Genomic DNA, 24,842 nt, shown 5'->3' with positions numbered 1-24,842 from the left:
AAAGAGGCATTTGATAAAAGAAATATAGGTAGCCAACCTTATTAATATATGTGTGGTTCTTAGTTGCTCAGTCATGTCTGACTCTTTGCAAGCCCATGGACTGTAGCCCCCCAGGGCTCTCTTTCCATGGGGATTCTCTAGAAAAGAATATCAGACTGGGTTGCCATGCCCTCCTCCAGGGGATCTTCCCAATCCAGCGATCGAACCCAGGTCTCCCACATTGCAGGCAGACTGTTTACCATCTGAGCCACCAGGGAAGCCCTACCTTAATAGTAGGTAAAGAATTACAAAATAAACCAAATTAAGTTAATTCATATCCATGATATAGACAAAAGTTTAAAAGACTGACAATTCCAAATACTGAAAGCATATAGTGGAACAGGAACTTTATAAAGTACTGATGAGGGTATAAATTAGTTCAACAAGGGAAAGCAGTTAGGCACTACCTAGTGAAGTAGAGGTTATGCTTATACAAAACCCAGTAATTCTATTCCAAGGAACATAACATAGAGAACTATTTCCATATGCTTATCAGGTGATATATACAAAAATGTCAGTAGAGGGAGAGTTTGAAACAGGTAGGAAATAATGCAAGTGTACATTAATTCATATAGCTGACACCAAACAACACTAGTTTGAGCTGCCTGGTCCACTTATACCCATATTAAATAGACAGGGAAACAATGGAAACAGAGACTTTATTTTTTGGGGGCTCCAAAATCACTGCAGATGGGGGCTGCAGCCATGAAATTAAAAGATGCTTGCTCCTTGGAAGAAAAGCTATGACTACCTAGACAGCATATTAAAAAGCAGAGACATTACTTTACCAACAAAGGTCCTTCTAGTCAAGGCTATGGTTTTTCCAGTAGTCATGTATGGATGTAAGAGTTGGACTATAAAGAAAGCTGAGTGCCAAAGAATTGATGCTTTTGAACTGTAGTGTTGCAGAAGACTCTTGAGAGTCCCTTGGACTGCAAGGAGATCCAACCAGTCCATCCTAAAGGAAATCAGTCCTGAATGTTCACTGGAAGGATTGATGCTGAAGCTAAAACTCCAATACTTTGGCCACCTGATGCGAAGAACCAACTCACTGGAAAAGACCCTGATGTTGGGAAAGATTGAAGGTGGGAGGAGAAGGGGATGACAGAGGATGAGATGGTTGGATGGCATCACCGGCTCAACGGACATGAATTTGAGCAAATTTTGGGAGTTGGTGATGGACAGGGAAGCCTAGCATGCTGCAGTCCACGAGCAAAGAGTTGGACACAACTGAGTGATTGAACTGAACTGATATTAGAATATTTTTTGACATTTGTGACAATTTCAAAGAAACTCACAAATGAGTCACATAGTCTAGAAATATCAAAAAATAAGAAAAAGTTAGGTATGTGAAGAATGAATAAAATATATGTAAATACTAGTCTATTCTATTATTTACTATCATAAAATATATACAAATATATTGTAAAAGGTTAAAATTTATCATAACCTATGTACTTACAGACCTTACATGGTGCAATTCCAAGCAGAGAGAAACAGAAACAAATATAAAGATGCAATATTAAATCATGACTGCATAAAATTGACTGTAATGAACACTAATACTATAATAATTTTGTAGTATTTCCTGTTGCTTTTGCAGTGAGCTCAAGTGTTGGGAGTATCTGCTTAAAGGGCTGTGTGAGGCTAATCATGTCCACGTGAGCAGTTTGTCTCTCCAGTAGATTGTGAATTGCAGTAAAGAAGTGATCTCTTGAGGTTCCTGAGTATTTTTCATCACACTTAGTGCAAAATCGTAAACCCTGAATAACACCATGGGACCCATACAAAGTACCACTAGTGATGCTGGAAGCACTCCCAAAAAGCAGAGAAAAGTCATGACATTACAAGAAAAAGTTAAACTGCTTGTTGTGTACCATAGATTGAGGTCTCCAGCTGTGGTTGCCCACATTTCAAGATAAATGAATCCAGCCTAAAACCATTGTCAATAAAAACAGAAATTCATGAAGCCATAACTGCAAATATGCCAACATGCATGAGAACTTTGTATTTTTTGTGAAATATCTTTTTATCTTATTTTGAAAGTGAAAAACTCATATTGAAAATGAAGCTTTTATGTGGGTGCATGATTGCTATACAAAAGGCATACCTATAGACTCAATATGATTCGAGAAAAAGCAAAGTTACTTACAACAACTTAAAGCAAAAGGAAGGTGAAGGATCTAAATCTGGAGATAATTTTCCAAATTATGTCAAGATATTAGGAGAAGCAGCGTCTTCTACCAACAGGCAGCAGAAGAGTTTCTATGCCATTAAGAAACCTCATTCTTGTTAAGGAGAAATTATATCTGCCTGACTAGATTTTTCATGCAGATAAAAATGCCCTATTCTAGAGGAAGGGGGTGGGGGAAGCCACAGAAGACATTTATTAGTAATGCAGAGAAGTCAGCACTAGTATTTAATCAGGAAAGGATAGACTAACTCTACTACTGTTTCGTGCAAATGCAGTTGGGTTTATGATCAGCACTGCCCATATCTGTAAAGTTGCTAAACTCCAAGCCTTAAAGGGAGAAGATAAACACTAGCTGCCAGTTTGTTTGTGGTACAAGAAGTTCTAGTCAATGAGATCCTTTCACTGGTTCCATCTATACTTTGTCCCTAAAGTCAGGAAGTACCTTGATAGCAAAGAACTGCCTTCAAAGGTTCTTTTCATACTGGACAATGCCCTCAGCCACACTGATCCCTGCGAGTTCAATACTGAAGTTTTCTACTTGCCTCCCAACACAACATCTCTAATTCAACTTTTAGATCAGGGGGTCATGAGTACTTTTAAGGCTCATTACTCACAGTATTCTGTGGGAGGGACTGTCAATACTATGGAAGAAAATCTTGATAGAGAGAACAACATGAAAGTCTGGAAGGATTATACCATTGAAGATGTCATCATGGTGTTACAGAAAAGTCTGAGCAGATCGGCAGCCAGAGACAATAAATTCCTGCTGGAGAAAACTATGTCCAGACGTTGTGCATGACTTCACAGGATTGCTACAGAGTCGATCAAGGAAATTATGAAAAGCCTGTGTATGTGGCCAAAAAAAGGTGGAGAGGAAGTGAAGAGTTTCAAGATATGGATCTTGAAGAAATTCAAGAGCCAATAGACACCACACTAGGAGAGTGAACAGAAGATGGTTTCATAGAGATAAGTTCTTCCCAACCAGTGTCAGACAAGGAGGAAGAAGATGTAGAAGAATTGGTACTAGAAAACATATTGACATTATATAATTTGGCAGAAGAATTTATTGAAGACCACTTTTGACTTCTCTTAGGAAATGGATTTTTCTACAGTATAGGCACTGAAACAAAAGCAAATGGTGGAAGAAGGATTGGTACCATATAGAAAAGTTTTTAGAGAAATGAAAAATTACAATATATTTCTGTAAATTTACACTGAGTGTGCCTAGCTCTCCTCCATGTCTGCCAACTCTGAGTCAGCAGGACCAACCCCTCCTCTTCCTTCTGCTCAGACTACTCAATGTGAAGATGACGAGGATGAAGACCTTCATGATGATTCACTTCCACTTAATTAACAGAAAATAATCACTCTGCTGTACAGTTAATACGCTTGTCTGTTGTGTGTATGTTATGTCTTTACATGGAAATCTAACTACCATGCAGCAAGAACTGTATGAGAATTTTGTGTCATTATTGCCTAAGTATTCATTGTGTGCAAGACTTGTATTGAAATAGATACCCTGTCCTTAAACAGATATAAGGTGAGTGATATTAATAGAAAATTAATAATGTTTTAGCTTTCTTACTGTTTTATAACTTAAAAAAAAAAACTACATGACTGTACAGCTTGTCTCGCTTATAACTGGAGAAGCTATTATCAGCCTATCAGCATAGGTAAGTGTTTTTTTAATGTAACAATATTTCCAATAGTGTATTAGGAATATGACTGTAATACTGTATGCCGTAAAAATTTTACACTGATTCATTCACTAGTGTATAGGCTATGGTACCATGAACCAATCATCTCGATTACTCCAGGCTACCACAAAACAATCACATTAATTCTTTGTTATCAGTGAAGGAACTGTTACACCTGTAAATAAATACAGATTTCTTTTTCACATAATTTTTTTTTCATTTTTGATGTCTAGTGTTGGTAATACACAAAACATCTACAATGTACTGGGTAAGTCAGTATTGATGTAACTGCTGACAGGTGATTCATCTTGCAAACAGATGATGTCAGAATCAATAAATATAGTAGAATCCTGTATTTATTTAAATATATTTTCTCCTTCTTTTGAGTTTCTTAATAACATTTTCTCTAGCCTACTTTATTGTAAGAATATAATATTATATATATGTATCTTACAAAATACATCTTAATTGACTTTATGTTATTAGTAAGCCTTCTGATCAACAGCAGGCTATTAGTAGTTAGGTTTTGGGGGAGTCAAAAATTATACATGAATTTTCAACTGCAGGGGAGAGTCAGACCCCCTAACACCTGAGTTGTTCAAGGGTCAATTATAGTTGTAAATCATACATTATTGAAAATAAATGAAGCAGGCTATCAACATGAATGAAATTCAGAATATAACATTTAGGGGAAAGTCACTAAAGGGCATATGGAAGAGTAAGTTATTATCAGCATATAAAAGTAAAGAGCAGACAAAGCTAACCAGTATTTTTAGGACATACATATGTGGTAAAGCCAAAAAGAAGATAAAGGGAAATGTTAATGAAAATTTTAGAATGTTAACTCCCAAAAGAGATGGGCAGAAATGGAAATGGACTTGACCTGTGTCTAATTTACCAGTTGTTAAGGTATGTGCCTTGTACATACTGATTTGTCTTATTGTTCTTTGTAAAATTTTACATATCTGTCAAATAGTTCATTTTTATGTATATTTCACAGTAAGATCATTTAAGTACTCTAATTTTATGTCTGAGTAAAGAATAAAAGAATTTGAGCTTGATTTTATCTATATTATGTTCTAATAATAGTCACCCTCCTCAGCTGTTCTTCACTAATCAAGCAAGTTTATCCTAAAAAATTTCATCACTACTTTACGAGTAGTAGCCATTTGGCTTTTCTTTGAGGTAATCACTGCAAATATTTCACCACTGCATGCTAGGGGCTGAAGTTCTAGAACATTTATGAGACTGTGCCTTGAGTGGGGTGCCATCACCTTCTCCAATCTTAGACTTAACCAACCCAAATTCCTCAAATTTCCTGAAGCTTTGTTTGAAACCTGTTCCTGAATATCAACTCCCATATCACTTGGGGTTCTAACTAGCTTGACACAATTTTTCATACTTAAACATGCTGTGGGAGAGGGAGAGGATGGGATAATTTGGGAGAATGGCATTGAAACATATATAATATCATATATGAAACAAATCGCCAGTCCAAGTTCGATACATCATACTGGATGCTTGGGGCTGGTGCAATGGGACGACCCAGAGGGATGGTACAGGGAGGGAGGAAGGAGGGGGGTTCAGGATGGGGAACACATGTATATCTGTGGCGGATTCATGTTGATGTATGGCAAAACCAATACAATATTGTAAAGTAGTTAACCTCCAATTATAAATAAATTTATATTTAAAAATATAAAATTAAAATGCCATAAAAAATGCTGATGTTTGCCAAGCTTAGAAAGATATTAAAGAAAAATAACTATTACATATTTTGAAAAGACAATACATATACTACCTTCCAAGGACTTAAAAGAAATTTAAAAAATGGTATGAACTTCAAACATGCCCTGGTAGAAACAGGGAAATTAAAAAAATCATAAACAATTTTAGATAACCATCTGCAAAGTGAAAGATTATTAAACACAGTTGACAATTTTAATAGCCCTTATAAATTTCTATCCTAATGGATTTGTTCTGACACCTTGAATAAATTGTAATCCACAATTACTATAGCAGCTATGTCTCCTTGACATTGCATTTTGAAAACAGGCATACCCAACTATGGCTAGAAACTGACTTATTTTCAACAGTGAAAGGAAAGTCTGGGGATAATTCATTTAGGTTAGACAAAGAAAGGGACATCTCAGTGTTACATGAAAACACATATAGTTTCAGTTAATGGAATTTTTTTTTCTTTTTTAATGTTGATCACAGGAAAGCTGACCTGACAAGGAGACAGGATTACTGATATACTGTTGTCTCTCTCCAAGCAGTAGATATAAATATCAGAAAGAAATTCTAATTCTAATATGCTATCTTCTTATAACCACTGGACATTGTCCATCTCAGATAAGTCTTGATCGCTGCCCTACAGCACTGGTTCCTAAGCACTGGTCCTTCCCTCTGAACAAGAGCAGATACGATTAAACTAAATCCATTGAAGATAAAAGGAACCACTTATAGAAATGGGCCAGAAGAAAGAGAAGCATGGCAAATAAGTAAAGCCTGGTTGTCTCAGACTGAAGTTTATAACTTTTTGTATTTAAAGCGAGAGGACAGGGCTAACATGAAACTTTAATTTTTAATACTGTAGGTAAACAATTTCAAAACTAAGATGTTGCAGAAGTAGCTACTATAAGATGCCAGATCAATCAATCAGGTGCTGGGCAGCTTTTCCTGTGTCCTCTTTGTGCACAAACACATGTATATCTGTCTGTGGGTGGTAATTAGTTGCCCTTTGTGCTGGTGGGCTTAACTTTTCTACTTTGCATTTAAAAAGAAAACCTGAGTATTTAGCTATGAACATTATGCTGTTAAGTCCTCAGCCTGCTTCTTTATCTAATAGTAAGGGATATAGAAAACTCCTTGATACTGGGTCCTAGATAGGCTCCACTGCTTCAAGTTTCCAGGGCTTTTTTAAAACTCTCTGTTGGGACAAAACCTTCTCTTCATCCTTCACCTAACTAAGATTCAACTGACTGCATGTCAGAAGTCTGTGCGATGCTTTATATGCATTACCTCAGCTGGTCTCTCATCCACACTCAGAAGTAAGTTCACTCTCTACTTAATTTGAGAAAACTAAAGCTTACTGAGGTTAACTTGTCACATGGCTCATAAATGGTGAAATCAAAGCTACTTCTGATTCACCTGGACTACAGCTGTGACCATGGAAATGAAGAGCAAGAGGCTTAAACTTCAAAGAGATTTCTCTGCAAAAATTGACAGAATTCAGTTATCATTGGATCTGGGATTGAGAGACAGGGAGCAACCAGGGGTAAGTGGAGGCTTCTGCTGTGGTGTCATCAATAACTAATAGCAAGTAAGAGCTCTCGAAGGCAACTTGATGGGAAAGGGAGTGAGTTTGGTTTGGGCAGGCTGAATCTAAGTACCTATGGGACATTCAGGTGGTGTCCACGTAGTTAAACAAGTTCATATTGCAGTCCTGAAATAAAATCTAATGAAAATACAAAGCAGGAACTTAAGAGGAAAAGTGCAAAATAAAATTAGGGTTAAAAAATCCTTTTGGCTCTAAAAACAGTAAACACATATATAATATACACATTTATTATATATGCATTTAATAAATAATATGAAATGAAATATAACATTGAAATATGCATTTCAATGTGATATATTGAAAAATAAACAAATGAAAAATCTAACCACATTAAAAAATGCCTAGTTTTCTAATCAGAATAGATGCTAACACTATAACCAATAAAAATCTTTAAATTTAATTAGCTTATTTATTTCCACATTTTATAAGAAATCAAATAGCTCAAATACACAAAATTTAATTGGGAAAGCAAATGCTATATTGATCTTAAGCTGAAATGAAATAGAACGTTTGGTTATGAGAAACTTCTCAGAATTTGTTGTATATTGTGAAGTCATTACCAAAGTTCATTTGATTCAGAAATTTTCAGTGGGTGCTACAACCACTATTTAAGATGATGTGGCTATCAATTATTTTTTCTGTTTCTTGATCTTATGTGTCTATCATATATAATTTATTTGCAGGTATTTACTTTTTATGATGATATGTTTTTCTTATTTTTAATGAGAGGGATTTCCATAAAAGCTTTTATGAGGCTTTATAAAAATAAATGTTCCTTTTTTTTTTTTTTAATCTCACACACACTAAGAAAGAGAGAAGGAAAGCATAAAATAAAGAATAAAATCTGACCTAATTTAAGCTCTGGCTAAACTTTCAAAACTATAAGGCATTAAATATGCTTATTAAATTAAATAAAAATGTTAAAACTTCTTGACTTATGCCACTATGCCATATGTGCTAATTTCGTTTAATTGTTCCCAGCTAGACATCAATTTTTTAAGAAGGAGTTAAAGAAAAAGAAGAATGGAAAATTCTTAACCTGGATAGGTAACAATCTGCCTGCAAATTGTTCATTTATGTCACCAAAGGGAAAGGGGAGCTCATATTAATACTGCATGCTAATATGCTTCTTCTAGCTTACCTCACATACTTAAACCCAAATTGCTATTAGTCTACAGAAATGTCACAAAGTATCTGTGCAAGCTAATTTTCAGAGTTTTGCATGAAAACCTTGGGAAACATAGCCAGAAAATGGTCTCCCCATCACAGTCACTCACTAGATGACCTTCAGATCTCTTTAGCTTTGAAAAGAAACCTCATCATTGCTTTTGAACATCCAATTGCCAACTACACTATGGCTTTTTGTTGACTGGGCTAAAAGGTATCAGATGATTTTGTTCCTAAAATATGTAAGTGTTCTAAAAATGCTTAGCTGCTTTCAGTTGTATATGAAGTGACTCAAATGTAAAATAAATCTCTCCTCTCTAATGGCTATTCCATTTATACAAGACATATTCAAAATAACTACAGAAACCCATAATCTGTCCATTAAATACATGGGTCACATTCTTAGCTTTAAACAAATTCTGGTTTGTTAGCACTTAGTGAATTTGTTTCACAAAGTGTAAGTGACATAAGAGTATTTAAAGATCTGCGCTGTGTGCATGCTCAGTCGTGTCTGTCCGACTCTTTGCAACCCCATGAAGCCTTCCAGGCTCCTCTGTCCATAGATTTTTCAGGCAAGAAAACTGGAGTGGGTTACCATTTCCTTCTCCAGGGGATCTTCCCCATCCAGGGACCCAACAGGCATCCCCAGCGTCTCCTGCATCAGCAGGCAGATTCTTTACCACTGAGCCACCTAGGAAACCCCCATTTAAAGATCTTGTCCTACCACATTTCACAGATGAGGGAAACTCAGGTCAGTGAAGAACAGTAACTTCCCCTTGGCCCTGTAGTTTATGAGGTGACAAGAACCAGAACTTTCTCCCACGTTCACAGCCTCCCAGTTCAATGATGTTCCTCCTGGTCTCATTTCTTTAGTATTGCTAACATACAGGAGGATAAAACTCTCACCCTGAGCACTGGCAATAATGATCAGTTGTGTAATCTTCCAATTGCTATTTCTCTAGGGAAATGAAGTGTTTCCTCCAGAATTGAATTGAAAATAATAATTGAAATTATTGTCCCTTTGGTAACATAAATGAACACACACACACCTATATATACACATGCATATTTTCTTTGCACATCCATATAGAACAATCCTGGAAAGGAAAGACACACTGAGACAGGCTGAGACCTGAGATCCTTTACCACAGTGCTTGCACCTGACCAAAAGTTTCTTCAAGCAGCAAAATACAAAGACACTATAAGGAACTAAAACAGCTGTGCATATGCTGCACATTTGGGGCAAATGATGGACAAGAAGATACAAAAAGACCAAAACCCAACTGACCCTTCTGAAGAGCAGGAGCAAAAGTGGGTACTGTGCATGACCCCTGCACTCAACACTGCCAAAAGGTTGGGCAAATCACCTAAGCCACCTCTCTGACCTGATCCTCGACATACACACTACCCTGACCCCATATAAGGAAACCAGTTCGCTTCACCTCTAGGAGCCCGTAAGGGAACCTGTTACTTGTTTTCACTCCCCACTGCTGCTGGAGGGCCACAATAAAACTTTGCCTGGATTTCTTGTCTGAAAGTGAAGTGAAAGTGTTAGTTGCTCAGTCATGTCCACAACCCCTTGGACTGTAGCCCACCAGGTTCCTTTGTCCATGGAATTCTCTAGGCAAGAATACTGGGGCGGATAGCCATTCACTTCTCAAAGGGAACTTCCTGACCCAGGGATCGAACCTGGGTCTCCTGCATTGCAGGCAGATTCTTTCCCTCTGAACCACATTTCTTGTCTAGTTCCCTATCAATTTCTATTGGTTAAGGAAGCCCAAGAACACTGCTCAGTAATAACACTACAGTCCTGGTCTTGGAAAAGAGCATCAACAAAGGCTAGAGAGATAAAATGAAGTATATAACTTTCAGTGACTAAATGGGGACACAGAAATGAGGAAAATGAATTTTATTTCGGAATCCACTCTTCTGTGCATTGTGACTCATGCTTGCTAACACTGAGTCACTCTGTGATGAAAATACTAGGCTTGTTCCTCTCCAGCCTTACCAACACATATAAAACAAATGTCATCAAGTGTGTGTGAAAACATTTCTTTGCTGTTTCTCTTTCTTACTAGATTGTCAGCTCCGTGAGTTTGGAATCCATGTTTGTTTCAATATCATTATAACTGCAGTGCCCTATGTATAATAGGTACTCTGTATGTATTTTTTATGTTTTATTATTATTATTATTTTGGCAGCACTGTGAAGCACACAAGATCTTATTTCACTGACCAGGGATGGAACCCATGCCTCCAGCAGTGGAAGCATGGAGTCTTAACTGCCGGACTGCCAGGGAAGTTGGGTGATCTTTAAAATTGTGTTAGATACACAAAGGGATCTGTGTTCTGAAAGGAATAGGGGCTATAGACTGTTCCCACAAGTCTGAATTCCTGAATCCATTTTCTCAAGCTTAATCTGAAATGAGACACAAATCTATACCATGGGAAGTTTACTGGATTAGCAGGCAAGCCTAGACTCTGCTGACTACCTGAGTGGCGTAATTAACTTCTCCAGGCAGGCCTTAGTTTTCTCTCCATAAAATGGGGTAAATACTTGTCGTAGTTCCCTTTCAGTGTTTTTGTGAGGACAAAATATTAATAAAAACCAAGCCATGTTGAGATTATATTCAGCTACTTAGCTAAAAGGCCTATCACTTTCACTGCCACCATGGCCATCTGGGAGGCATTCTGGGAAGTTACTCTTCTCTCTTCTCTGTGTCTACATTTGTCCCATGCCCAGAAGGTTCTTCTCAGGAGTCATTCCAATGCTGTCAGCACAAACTTGAATCTCTAGTAAAATAAAGTAAAAAAAAATTTTTTTTAAAGGAAAGTAAATATATTCCTTTAAAATGACATTTTCTTAGGAAAAACATCATTTACCTTTACGAGTTTACAAATGGAAATTTTTGATAGTGCACTATCGACTCATTGCCTTTTAGTGAATTTTATTTCAAAAGATAGTAGACTTGTGGATGACAATGGAGTCTGTATCTTTAAGCCTCATGTTGTGGCAATTCTTTGAACATAAATGAACATTCCCAGAGAAAACACATTTTGTCTTATTTCTACAGAGGCTGTGGAGTTTTTTCAGGAGCTCAGTAGTTTTGAGGCCTTCTGAATGCAGAAATTGCTTTTTAAATTATACTAAAAGATTTCAAACTATATTTCCTTTGTTATAGAGATGTATCCCCCTTCAATTGTAAATCAATTACCTCCAATAAAACCATGTTGTCAACAGTGTTAATTACTGAGTTCCTCATAATTTTTTGGTACATGAAAACAAAAAAGCACTTTTTATATTAAATTGTCCAATGAAGTATTTAAATTTGGTTTTGAAACCTTCTCTTTGTTTCTATGCAGTAAAACTTTTCTTAGTGAGGGTTTTAAAAAAGAGTATATTTTTTAAATAGTTTTTTGGGTTTTTTTTTTTGCTTGAAAGTTATTGAGGTGAGTGGGTGATTTTTGTTGCTGTTGTTTATTTTTTGTCTTATGAAGTTTGAAGATTGATTAAGCAAGCAAACAGTTTGGGCTCTTAATATCAAGAAATTATGCAGGAGAATAAGCTCACCACATTTTAAAACACAACTGAAATGCATCTCAAAGCTAGTTAAGATTTTCTAAGCCTACTTTGGAAGAAGACTCTTGGAATTGGTCATCATCATTTACCAAAGATTTTTTGAGTGGCCAATTTGCATATAAAAATCCTTAAAAGGGTTGCTTACAAAAAATTATACCAAACATAGTTTGCCCAAGAAGCTACTAACCCTGGTTGATATTCAGTTAACCATCAATACCAGTAAGAGAGTCATTTCAATAAAAGACCAATTTTTGCTTCAGAAGGGTCCCACGTCTTCTGATTTTAAGAACTTGGATAGATTGCTCAATATCACAGTATCTACTTTCTCAACTGTAAAATGAGGTTGTTGATATATTTATAGGATTTGAATGGACTAAAAAAAGTGTTTTTGGATGTGACAGCAGTTTGTAAATTGTGTAATTCACATATGTGTGCAAACAGCAAGTTTTATTTAAAGACAATGTATGCTAGGACCACAGACACAGTTTACACAGTAAGTGATACAGCAGTTCAGAGAGGAAGCAAACAGCTGGTAGTGGCAGGATATGTTTTCAATAAAGTATATTGAAAGGTTCATTTAAACTTAAAATTAAGTTAGGCAAATTATGGAAAAGCACTGCTTGATTATACTTTTAAATAAAGAAAGTCTCTTTCTGACCAAGTTAACAATGCAGTGTTTTTTTTTTCCTCTTCTTTACATTTGTGCTAACTGAAACCATGTCTAGATTGGAAAACATCATTTGAAATTCAGCCTCACCTAAAATATATTTTTTTTCCACAGACGTATCTCTGCTAATTTCAGCAGGAAGTGTGGTGCTGACACGTGATCAGCAGAGAGACAGAGTGTGACCAGCAGCTGATTGGATCTGAGACCAAGAACAGCCATCAGATATTAACCACTTTGAGTCACAATCTTGAGTGCATGGAATGCATCTGATTGGTCATTTAACTTCCTGTCATCCAATCAGCTCATTTCCCTTACACAGAAAGTTCGATTTAAGTTTTCTGCTTTGTAAAGTTCTTGACTGAAATATCTAAATTAGAACTGATATGGTTATTTCATTTTCATTTTTTTTCCTGCAATTCAGTTGCCAATCTCATTTAGACTTTTATATATCATTTTTATATTTTATTTTTTTTAATCAATTTTTTTTCTGTGCAACTACCATACCTTCCCAAATAGCAGTTTTATTTTATTATTTCACTACCACTTTTCAGATTCTTTTCATGTTATGAAAAGCCAGTCTATACTTTTCCTTCCATTTTGTAGGCATACACTTAGATGGGGGAAAAAACAAAGATACAAAGTAGCTTTCATGAGTCCCTTAATTTTTTAAAAGAAGACTTTAAAGAGTATTTTAATATGATATTCAAAAGTGGATGTTGAGTCATGCCTTTGGTTACCACAAGATAAAAGAACAAAGAAAGCAGAAATTTAATCAGCATTTATCAGATTTTTAGAATATCTTACATGCAGTAGCTGTGGCCAATACAAATGAGACCAGCCTAATTTTATTCTGTGGCCAAAGACACTTTTAACTTCCCTCAGGTTGTCAAAAAAAGAGCAAAATTTTGGAGTCTGATAGACCCAGATTTGAATCCAAGTACCACTGTATAGTGTGCATTCTGGAATAATGATTAGTGTCTCTATACTTCATTTTTCTTGTATAGAAAATGGAGGCAATGCTGAACATGTTGTGAAGATTAAAATGAGATAGTACATGTAAAGTTCATGACAGTGTGTCTCGGACATATTATGTACTCAATAGTGATGAGTTTTCTAACTCATTTTTCAAAATAAGCCTTTGTTATCATATGTCACTACAATTGCAACATTAGTTACTAAAGCATATCCCCTAGCTTATTCCCAATGCTACTGAACTTAGTGCCTAGAAATGGGATGATAAATACCAAATAAGCTGTAATATGTGGCACTGACTAGGAGGCTGATAGTGAAGAAAGTAACATTTCAGGGTGGAAGGACAGTAGTCCATGATACGCTCAACTGAAATAGCTTAGAAGGTTGACAAGGTATAGGATGAGCTTGGAAAGGAGAAGCTGGAGAACAGAATGTCAGTGCTATTCTTAATTGTCATTGTCTATCTATGGCAAACAGAGAAGGCAATGGCAGCCCACTCCAGTGTTCTTGCCTGGACAATCCCAGGGATGGGGGAGCCTGGTGGGCTGCTGTCTATGGTGTTGCAGAGTCAGACACAACTGAAGCGACTTAGCAGCAGCAGCAGCATCTCTGGCAAAATATAAGGAAGATGAAAAAACCTTGATGCTGGGAAAGATTGAAGGCGGTAGGAGAAGGGGACAGCAGAGGATGAGATGGTTGGATGGCATCACCAACTCAATGGACATGAGTTTGGGTAAACTCTGGAAGTTGGTGATGGACAGGGAGGCCTGGTGTGCTGCCGTCCATGGGGTCACAAAGAACTGGACACAACTGAACTGAGCGACTGAACTGAACTGATCCAGGTTAGAAAAATTTCCAGTGGGTTTATAACTGATTCTAAACCATTATAACAAGTATAAGCAGCATACATGTCCACATTTTGTCTACAAACCTCCCTCCACCACATTCAGAGTGCACTTGTAGAAACTTACAGATGCTAATTCTGATTCCTCTTTTTATCAGTGGTACCATCACCTGCCATACACACAGAGCAATAAAATGGTGTGTATGGTGATTATAAAAGGTGGTCCACGTATGATGCTTGTTTTCCTCTTTCTGACTTACTTTACTCTATATAAGAGACTCTAGGTTCATCCACCTCACTAAAACTGACTCAGGTTTGTTCCTTTTTACAGCTGACTAATATGCCATTATATAAATGAACCACAACTTCTTTACACATTCATCTGTCAATGGACAGGAATCTAGAAAAATGATACTGACGAACCTAGCAGAGAATGGACTTGTAGACACAGCAAGGGAAGGTGAGGTTGGGACAAGTTGAGAAAGCGGCATTGACATATATACACTATCGTGTGTAAAATAATTAGTGGGAAGCTGTAAATAACACACACCGGCCTGGGGCTCTGTGATGACCTATAGGGGTAGGATGTGGGAGGCTCAGGTGGCAAGGGAAATTATGACTGATTTGTGTTGTTATATGACAGAAATCAACACAAATTTGTAAGGCAATTTTCCACTAATTAAAAAAAAACTTGTCCACAAAATGGTACTATCGAGCCTTATTTCAAGTCAGATAATACAGATTTAAGAAATGAATGCTTGCCACTGATTACCTGTTCTTCATTAATGAATAATGAAACTGCCTCCAATTTAGACTTTCTATAACTTAAAATCCTCTTGTTGAAAATATCAATAGCTGCACCTCTTACCTTTTCTGCTGATTTTCTTAACACTGAACTTCAATCATGCGCCCTCCTTACTCATAATCTTTCCATGACTCCCCATTACCCTCCAAACCACGGACAAACTCCTTACTCTGGAATTCTAGGCTTTCCTCCATGGTACCTTCCTCTAATTTTTTCAACTTTCTTTTTTGCTTCTACCATAATTGCACAGAACTGACACCAAAATGGGTGATGCCTTCTGTCACAGAGTAGAGAGCAATTTCAACTACCAGGACAATAAAAAGGAAGATTTTTAGGCTACAGATCCCTTTTGGACCCTTAGAAATAACAGTACCCCCTGTCTTACACTGTCAAAGCAATTTGACCCTCATTAGGTCCCTTTTCTGATCAATAAAGTCTTTGTTTTAAATCCTGTTTCTGATGGTGCTCACCCTGCACTATTCAACTGAGCTGGGCTACTGGGCTCTTGCCTTTGGAAACTTGCCCTGCCCCTGTGTTGACACCATGGCACCTATCCATTTCTGACTCCTGGTCTTTGCTCTCAGATTTCTTTCAGCAATTGTGTAGTTCCTCAGGCTTCAGCCGATCCTGGCAGCTCTTCATGCAACTTGGCCCCGTCAGTCATTCAGTCATCCTTCCCGTCCTTCTTGGCTTCAGGAGCTATTAACCCAGGTTCCTCAGGTGGGGCTCAGTGCTAAAGAATCCACCTGCAGTGTAGGAGATGCAGGAAACCAGGTTTGACCCCTGGGTGGGGAACAAGCCCTGGAGAAGGGCATGGCAACCCACTCCACTATTCTTGACTGGAGAACCCCATGGACAGAGGAGCTTGACAGGCTATAGTCCACAGGGTTGCAAAGAGTTGGACGTGACTGAAGCAACTTAGCATGAGCACTGCCCTCAGATAGGGCTTGGAAAGACCCTCCTCTGGGAGTTTGCAGCCAGTCCTTACCCTATAATATATGCTATACCAAACTAGCAGAGCCATGTAGTCTGGTGTTTGCCTGTATTTCCATCCACCTATTAGGGTTTTGTAGGGTGGGAAGATACTGTCTATTCTTCTAGATATTTCCTATATGTCATCTATTCTGCGAAGCTTTTCTTTATCTCACTCCCCTGGATGAAATCAAGCAGTTATCTCTCTGTACTCTCATAGAACTTTTTGCTTCTTCTAATTGATATTAATTCCATCATTTCAAAATTCCAAACTAAGCAAATGCTTAATCTGTCCTTATGGCCCAGCTCAAATGCTACTCTTGTATCTCTCTGGCTTTCTCCCTATTCACACCAGAAGGAAACAATTCCTTCTCCTGTTTCCTTGACATTCATGACAGATCTAAGTTTCTTAATAGCAAGAATATACTATGTTATTCTTTGTATTCTTTATACCCAGCTCAGTAAATTATCAGTAAGTTTCTGTAAGACCTTACTGATGACATGGAGTTTTAACTATGGTATTTCATTTGATCCTTACAATGACAAATAAGCAAAGAAGAACATCTATTATCTTTATGCGAGAAGGAAACTGAGGCTCAGAGATGTTAATCAGTTTAGTCTAATCTTGCACAGGTGCAACTAGAACCAGATCTTAAACAGACTTTAAGTCCAATTAACTTACCTGTATTCATATTCATTTATTTGTTCGTTCATTATCTGGATATCAGAGTTTCAAAGACAAATGAAACGTGGTGTTCCCCTAAAAGACTCACCTATTGAAGAAGATAAAAAATTTGATTCATGCACTGGTAGGAAAAAAGTTTAGAATTGTATCATACCACGTATATGACTGTGTACCCAGCTTAGGTAGGGACGGAGAAGGGCCTGGAAACATTTTTAGGTGGCATAAATCCTCAACTAGGTCGTAGGATAAGTAGCTATTATTCAAATGAGTAAGTAGAGATAAGAAATTTCTAGACATGAAGAAAGTATGTGTAAAGCCATAGAGACGGCCTTCCCAGGAGTTGCAAGCATATTGGAACAGCAGCTGTGAAGAATACGAAGAATGGGCAGACAGAGAGTTGACACACTTCTTGGAAGAGATGGCATCTAAATAACAGAGTATCAAAGCAGAATATTCCCTGCCCATGAAGGACAACAATATTTTTCAAAAGAGCAAATCCTTCTTGGTCGTCATCAAGATTTAAAACTGAATGTAAATAAGGAAATAGTGGTTTCCTCTCTCTGTTGTTTTTACTGTTTAGTCGTTAAGTCATGTCTGACTCTTTTGCAACCCCATGGACTGTAGCCCACCAGGCTCTTCTGTTCATGGGATTTCCTAGACAAGAATACTAGAGTGGGTTGCCATTTCCTTCTCCAGGAGATCTTCCCCACCCAGAGACTGAACCTACATCTCCTACATTAGTGGGCAGATTCTTTACCGCAGAGCCACCAGGGAAGTGCTCCCCTCTCTGGGAATATATGTGTTCACAGACACACACATACATGTGTGCGCGTACACACACACACACACACACACATATATGCATGGGCTTCCCTGATGGCTTAGATGGTAAAGAATCTGCCTGGAATGCAGGAGACCTGGGTTCGATTCCTGGGTTGGAAAGATCCCCTGGAGAAGAGAATGGTCACCCACTCTGGTATTATTGCTTGGAGAGTTTCGTGGACAAAGGAGGGTTGCAAAGAGTCGGACACGACCGAGCAACTAACACATACATGTATATATGCTCATAATCATATACATCATATTGTATATGTATCATTATATTTATTTTTATATATTTACATATATATCTGTGTCTTGAGTTATTCTTGGCAAGAGCATGGTTCTATCACAAAATAACTCCACCATAGCTAAAAGTCATTATTAGAATGTTATTTGATGTCAATATATGAAGTGAGTAAACAAAAATAATTTGGCCCAAGTGACATTCTTACATGAAATTACTGGAAAGAAATTTACTCATGTTACTTTCTTACACTGTCAGATCTCTGCAGAATTACAGATAAGAAGTAGTAATTATTAGAGTACAGAAAAGAAAGTATTCTCCCAGTGTTCAAAAAGAGCATAAAAATAATTTCCCTAAATACAGGTCATTAAGCTTTAATTTTGATTCTCTTTAAAATATTAATATGGATTATAAATTGTTTTCCAGCTCTCATAAAAGTAATGCCTCGAATCCAGCATGGATTCACTTAGAGTAGGCCATGCCACAGAGAACTCATTTGCTTTTTAATAGCCTGACCACACAGGTAGAAAATAGAAGTTCTCTGCTAATACTATAGTGTCAAATATCAATCAAAATAATTTGGGTAGACTCTTTTAATGACTTTTTGGACATGCATGATATAATTAAGTATAAAATAATTGGTCCTGATTGAATTCTAGCCAGAGTATTGATTAATAGAGCTGAATATTCACTTACAATGTAGTGTTTAGAGACATTACTCTGATCTATCCTGTTCAACAAGTTTGTCAGTTATTTTAACAGCTTAGAAGTTATGCTTATTATATTTTTTAGTCATATAAAGCTGAGAAATCTTAATTTGGTTTGAGAAAAGCAGGATTCTAAAAGTCTTCTAAGTAATATAGACTGCAGGGCTTCCCTGGTGGCTCAGTGGTAAAGAATTTGCCTGCCAGTGCAGAAGACACAGGTTCGACCCCTGATCCAGGAAGATCCCACATGCCATGGAGCAAACTAAGCCCGTGTGTCCAACTATTGAACCTGCCCTCTAGAGTCCAGGAGCCACGACTACTGAAGCCTGCATGCCCTAGAGCCTGTGCTCCACAAGAGAAGCCTGCGCACCACGTCAGAGTAGCCTCCACTTGCCACAACTAGAGAAAAGCCTGCATAGCAATGAAGATCTAGTACAGCTACATAAATAGTATACAAATAATAATAATAATAACAATATAGACTGTAGTTAAGTTGCTCAGTCGTGTCCAACTCTTTGCAACCCCATGAACTGTAGCCCACCAGGCTCCTCTGTCCATGGGATTCTCCAGGCAAGAATACTGGAGTGGGTTGCCATTCCCTTCTCCAGGGGATCTTCCCCACCCAGGGATCGAACCCAGGTCTCCCGCTTTAGAGGCAGACGCTTTAACCTCTGAGCCACCAGGGAAGCCCAATATAGACTGTAAGGACCAAATAATTAATAAGAATCAGTTCAGTCGCTCAGTCTTGTCCAACTCTGCGACCCCACGGACTGTAGTGTACCAGGCTTCCCTGTTCATCACCAACTCCCAGAGCTTGCTCAACCTTATGTCCATTGAGTCAGTAACGCCATCCAGTCGTCTCATCCTCTGTCATTCCCTTCTCCTCCTGTCTTCAATATTTCCCAGCATTAGGGTCTTTGCATAGCTCTATACCTTGTAATGTAACAACTATCCTATATTATAAACATTTTCATATCTATAAATTAATAAGAATAAATATAAGTAAAAATGTGAACCTGTATTTTAAAAAAGTAATTATGTATAAAATGGACATTTCATTTTTATTACAAAAGTCTCAAATACTTTGAAAAACATTGGCAGAACTGTAATATAAGAGCAGGACAATGAGAGTTATATGTCATTTTTGCTTATCTTCATGGTTTAATGTGGATATCATATTTTAATTGAAATACTAGCAAAGTGTGATACATCTAGAGAAAGATGACTTACAGGGTGGTCAGGAATTGTTGAAAATTTGGACTCAACTTACTTGGAATTATAAGTCCTATTTTCCCATCTGGCAGTTCTTCTCCATGGAAATTGAGGAGAGGATATAGAAGAACTGTTATGAGGGAGGAAATAGACTTATTGGGACAGGAAAATGAGTGTATATAAAGCATAGTCTTAACTTGCTGGGAGGTGCCACTTTTCCCTAAGTATAGATGTTGAAAGCTAAATGGGCTATCTTGTTATGGAGAGCATGAATTTATCCATTTTTAATTCATTTACTCATTTGATAGCTACTGAATGCCTGGAGTGGGTTGCCATTTCCTTCTCCAACTAAATGCCTAGCCTGCATCAGGCATTATGTTATGTATTAAAGAGACAAAGTATAATTAGAAACAGGACCTGCTCACTAGGACATCATAACTTAGAAGGAATGGAGTGGGAGAAATGTGTTAAATAGAAAAATAAGTAATCAGAATATGAAAGGTGTTATAGTAATACACAAGCTCTAGTACTCATCAGGAGAAGGAAATGGCAACCCACTCCAGTGTTCTTGCCTGGAGAATCCCATGGACAGAGGGGCCTGGCAGGCTATAGTCTACAGGGTTGCAAAGAGTCGGACACAACTAAGCAACTAACACACACACACCATACTCATCAAGCCATAGGAATGGTTGGAATTACCAATTCTGTCCCAGGAATAAGGGAACATCTAGAAAAGCTTCATTATAATTTATATATATATATATATATATATATATATATATATAAGCTAAGAATAGATTTTTCTACATGGTACATTCTATAGTAAATGCTTTGTACCCATCATCTAATCTAATCCTCAAGACCTTCCTATAGTCTATTGTTTTTCTCATTTTTCAAAATAGGAAATCAACACACAGTAAGTATTGTTTTTCCCATTTCACAGAAAAGGAAACCAGCTTTGCCAGGATTACCTAACTACTAAATGGCAGAGCTAAATTATAAACCCAGGGAATTTCACTACAGGGACTGTATTCTTTACCAGTGTTTTCCAAAGTCTTTGTTACAACCAATTGGTGAATCATGAAATCAATTAATGTCTCTAATATCATTTTTGCAAATTACTAGAGTAGAAAATATCTGGGTAAGGATGAATATTGTTTTAATAAACTCTAGCTACAGAAGTTTATATACAGATGTCTGTATTAAGCCACAATACAAAATATATTTCTTATATGTATATTAGTTATCAACTGCTGAATAACAAATAACCCTAAACCTTAGTAGGTTAAAAGAGCAATATATTATCTCATAGTTTATGTGATTCAGGAATCTGGGCATGACTTGGCTGGGTTTCCTGACTCTGGGTCTCTCATAGAGCTATGGTTTTCTCCACAATTGACTAAGGGTATTCACTTTCCAATTCAGTTGCTTGGTGGATGTTAGGATTCAATTTCCTCTAGGCCGTTGGACCAAGACTCAGTTCCTCAGATGCTATGGACTGGCAACTTCCTTCAGGTTTTCCCCATATGGCCTTTCTGGAATCATGTGATGACATGGCATCTGGTTTCACAGAGCAAGTGAGAGAGCAGGAGGTCCAAGGGGTGTCTGCACAAAAAGAAGGTTAACAAGATGGAAGGAATAGTCTTCTGCCACTTAATCACAGAAGTGACCTCCTCCTACTTCTGCCATAGTGTATGTGCTAAAACCCAGTTACTAGGTTCAACCAACACTCTGAGGAGATATTCCTCACAGGCATGAATTCCAGGAAGTAAGTATCAATAATGCCAAAAGCTGTCCAACATGAGCAAACTGTAGGTATTAAGAATTATTGTTCAGTAGCTTCAGTCATGTCTGACTCTTTGTGACCCCATGGACCATAGCCCACCAAGCTCCACCATCCATGAGATTTTCCTGGCAAGAATATTTGAGTTGGTTGCCATGCCCTCATCCAGTAAGAATTATTAGGTTGGTACAGAAGTAATGGCAGTTTTGGACCATGAATTTTAAATCATTATAAGTAGGCTCAAACACATCTTTATTAATCAAAATAGGAACATTACAATCCATATATTTTTGCCAATGAGAAATAAGTTTGTTTATTCCTATAGTGTAAAATCTGTGCTTCATATATCAGTGAACTCTTGGAAACAATTTTCTTCCTCCTCCTGGTTTTGGAAATGTTTTCCCTGCGAAAGTGGTTGAGATGCTTGAAGAAGCTGGCAAGAGGTCAGATGAATGTGGCCAATGAGGCAGAACTTTGTAGCCCAATTTTTTCAACTTTTGAAGTGTTGGTTGTGTGATGTGTGATTGAGAATTGTCTGGAGAAGAATTGGCCCCATTCTTTCGGCTAATTGGGGCTGTAGGCATTGCAGTTTTTGGTGCATCGCATTGGTTTGCTGAGCACACTTCTCAGATGTAATAGTTTTGCTGGGTTCATAAAGCTGTAGCAATAGATTACTAAACAGTGATTATGACCTTTTTTGGTGCAAGTTTGGCTTTGGGAAGTGCTTCGGAACATCTTCTCAGTCCAACCACTGAGCTAGTCATCATTGGTTGCCTTATAAAATCCACTTTTCACTGTAAGTCACAATCTGATTGAGAAATGGTTGATTGTTGTTGTGTAGAATAAGAGGACAACACTTCAAAATGACAATTTTTTTCTTTGCAGTCAGCTCACGATGCACCCATTTATCAACCTTTTTCAACTTTCCAATTTGCTTCAAATATTGAACAACTGTAGAATGGTTGACATTGAACTCTTCAGCAAGTCTCTTGTAGTTGTAAGAGGATCAACTTTGATAATGCTCTCAATTGTTGTCACCTTGCAACGGCTGGCACATCTGGTCCTTATGTTCAAGGCTCTCATCTCCTTTGGAAAATTTCTTGAAGGACCACTGCACTGTATATTCATTAGCAGTTCCTGGGCCAAATGCATTGTTGATGTTGCAAGTTGTTTCTGCTGATTTACAACCCATTTGGAACTCAAATTAAAAAATCACTCTAATTTGCTTTTTGTCTAACATCATTTCTATAGTCTAAAATAAATATAAAATACACAGCAAGTAATAAGTCATTAGCAAAAAAAAGTGAGAAAATGTGCATTAGAATTATGTATAATATAGCCACAACTATTTAAGAATGTATTCCAATTGTTGTTCATCAGTCATGCAGTTGTGTCCCACTCTTTGCAACCCCATGGACTGCAGCATGCCAGGCATTCCTGTCATTCACTATCTCCTGGAGTTTTCTCAAACTCATGTCCATTGAGTCCATGATGCCATCCAACCCTCTCATCCTCTGTTGTCTCCTCCTCCTGCCCTCAATCTTTCCCAGCATCAGGGTCTTTTCCAATGACCCAGCTGTTCTTTGCATCTGGTGGCCAAAGTATTGGAGCTTCAGCTTCAGCATCAGTCCTTCCAATGAATACTCAGGGTTGATTTCCTTTAGGATTGGCTTGTTTGATCTCCTTGCAGTCCAGGGGACTCTCAAGAGTCTTCTCCAAGACCACAATTTGAAAGCATCAATTATTCTGTGTGCAATCTTCTTTATGGTCCAACTCTCACATCTGTCCATGATTACTGGAAAAACCATAGCTTTGACTAGACAGAATTTTGTTGGCAAAGTGACATCTGTGCATTTTAACATGCTGTCTAGGTGTGCCATAGCTTTCCTTCCAAGGAGTAAGCATCTTAATCTCATGGCTGTAGTCACTAGTGATTGTGGAGCCCAAGAAAATAAAATCTGCCCTTGTTTCCTTTCTTGCCCTATCTATTTGCAATGAAGTGATGGGACTGGATGCCATGATCTTAGTTTTTTCAATGATGAGTTTTAAGCCAGCTCTTTCACTGTTTTCTTTCACCTTCATCAAGTTCCTTTTAGTTCCTCTTCACCTTCTACCATTAGGGTAGTGTCAATTGCATATTGGGGTTATTGATATTTCTCCCAGCAATCTTGATTCAAGCTTGTGATTCATCCAGCTCAGCATTCCACACAATGTACTCTGTATATAAGTTAATTAAGCAAGGTGACAACATATAGCCTTGATGTATTCCTTTCCCAATTTTGAACTAGTCCATTGTTTCATGTTTGGTTCTAACTGTTGCTTCTTGACCAGCATAAAGACTTCTCAAGATATATGGTGATTTGATATTCTCATCTCCTCAAGAATTTTCCACAGTTTGTTGTGATCCACAGAGTCAAAGGCTTTAGCACATTCAGTGAAACAGAAGTAGAGGTTTTCCTGGAATCTTGCTTTTTCGATGAACCAATAGATGTTGCCAATTTGATCTAAATCCAGCTTGTACATCTGGAAATTTTCAGTTAACATAATCTTGAAGCTGAGATTGAAGGATTTTGAGCATCAGCATGCTAGCTAATTCACTTCCTAGCATGTGAAGAGTGTAATTGTGTGGTAGTCTGAACACTCTTTGTCATTGACTTTCTTTGGGGTTGGAATGAAAATGGATGAATATTCGTTTTCCAATATTAAACAGCAAAGTTCAACAATACAAAACTTCAACTACTTTTGCACCAAGCTGATGCACGCCTTATTTCTTTTATTTATTCATTCATTCAAATATTCATAACATCTCCACTCACAAAAGACAAAATGTAGAAACAACCTAAATGTTCATCAACTGATGTATATTGCCTTACTTCTTTTAAACTTGTATAACTAAACTTAAGGAGTGGTATGGGAGTTTCTTTCTCTTGCAGAAGGTTGACATAGAGAAGCTTCACTATTCTCTCCTTTTAAAACTCTTGAAAAATGAGTCCTTTCCTCACAGCTTGGACAGCGATCATTTGTTAACAAGTACTAGTATCTACAACATGGCAGGTAGTATTAAAAAATTCTCATGAGTATTTTAGCTCATTTAATCTTATATAGTATTA

This window comes from Oryx dammah, unplaced genomic scaffold (assembly GCF_014754425.2).
Source record: "Oryx dammah isolate SB20612 unplaced genomic scaffold, SCBI_Odam_1.1 HiC_scaffold_29, whole genome shotgun sequence".
Lineage (NCBI taxonomy): Eukaryota > Metazoa > Chordata > Mammalia > Artiodactyla > Bovidae > Oryx > Oryx dammah.
This window is presented reverse-complemented; position numbering follows the sequence as displayed.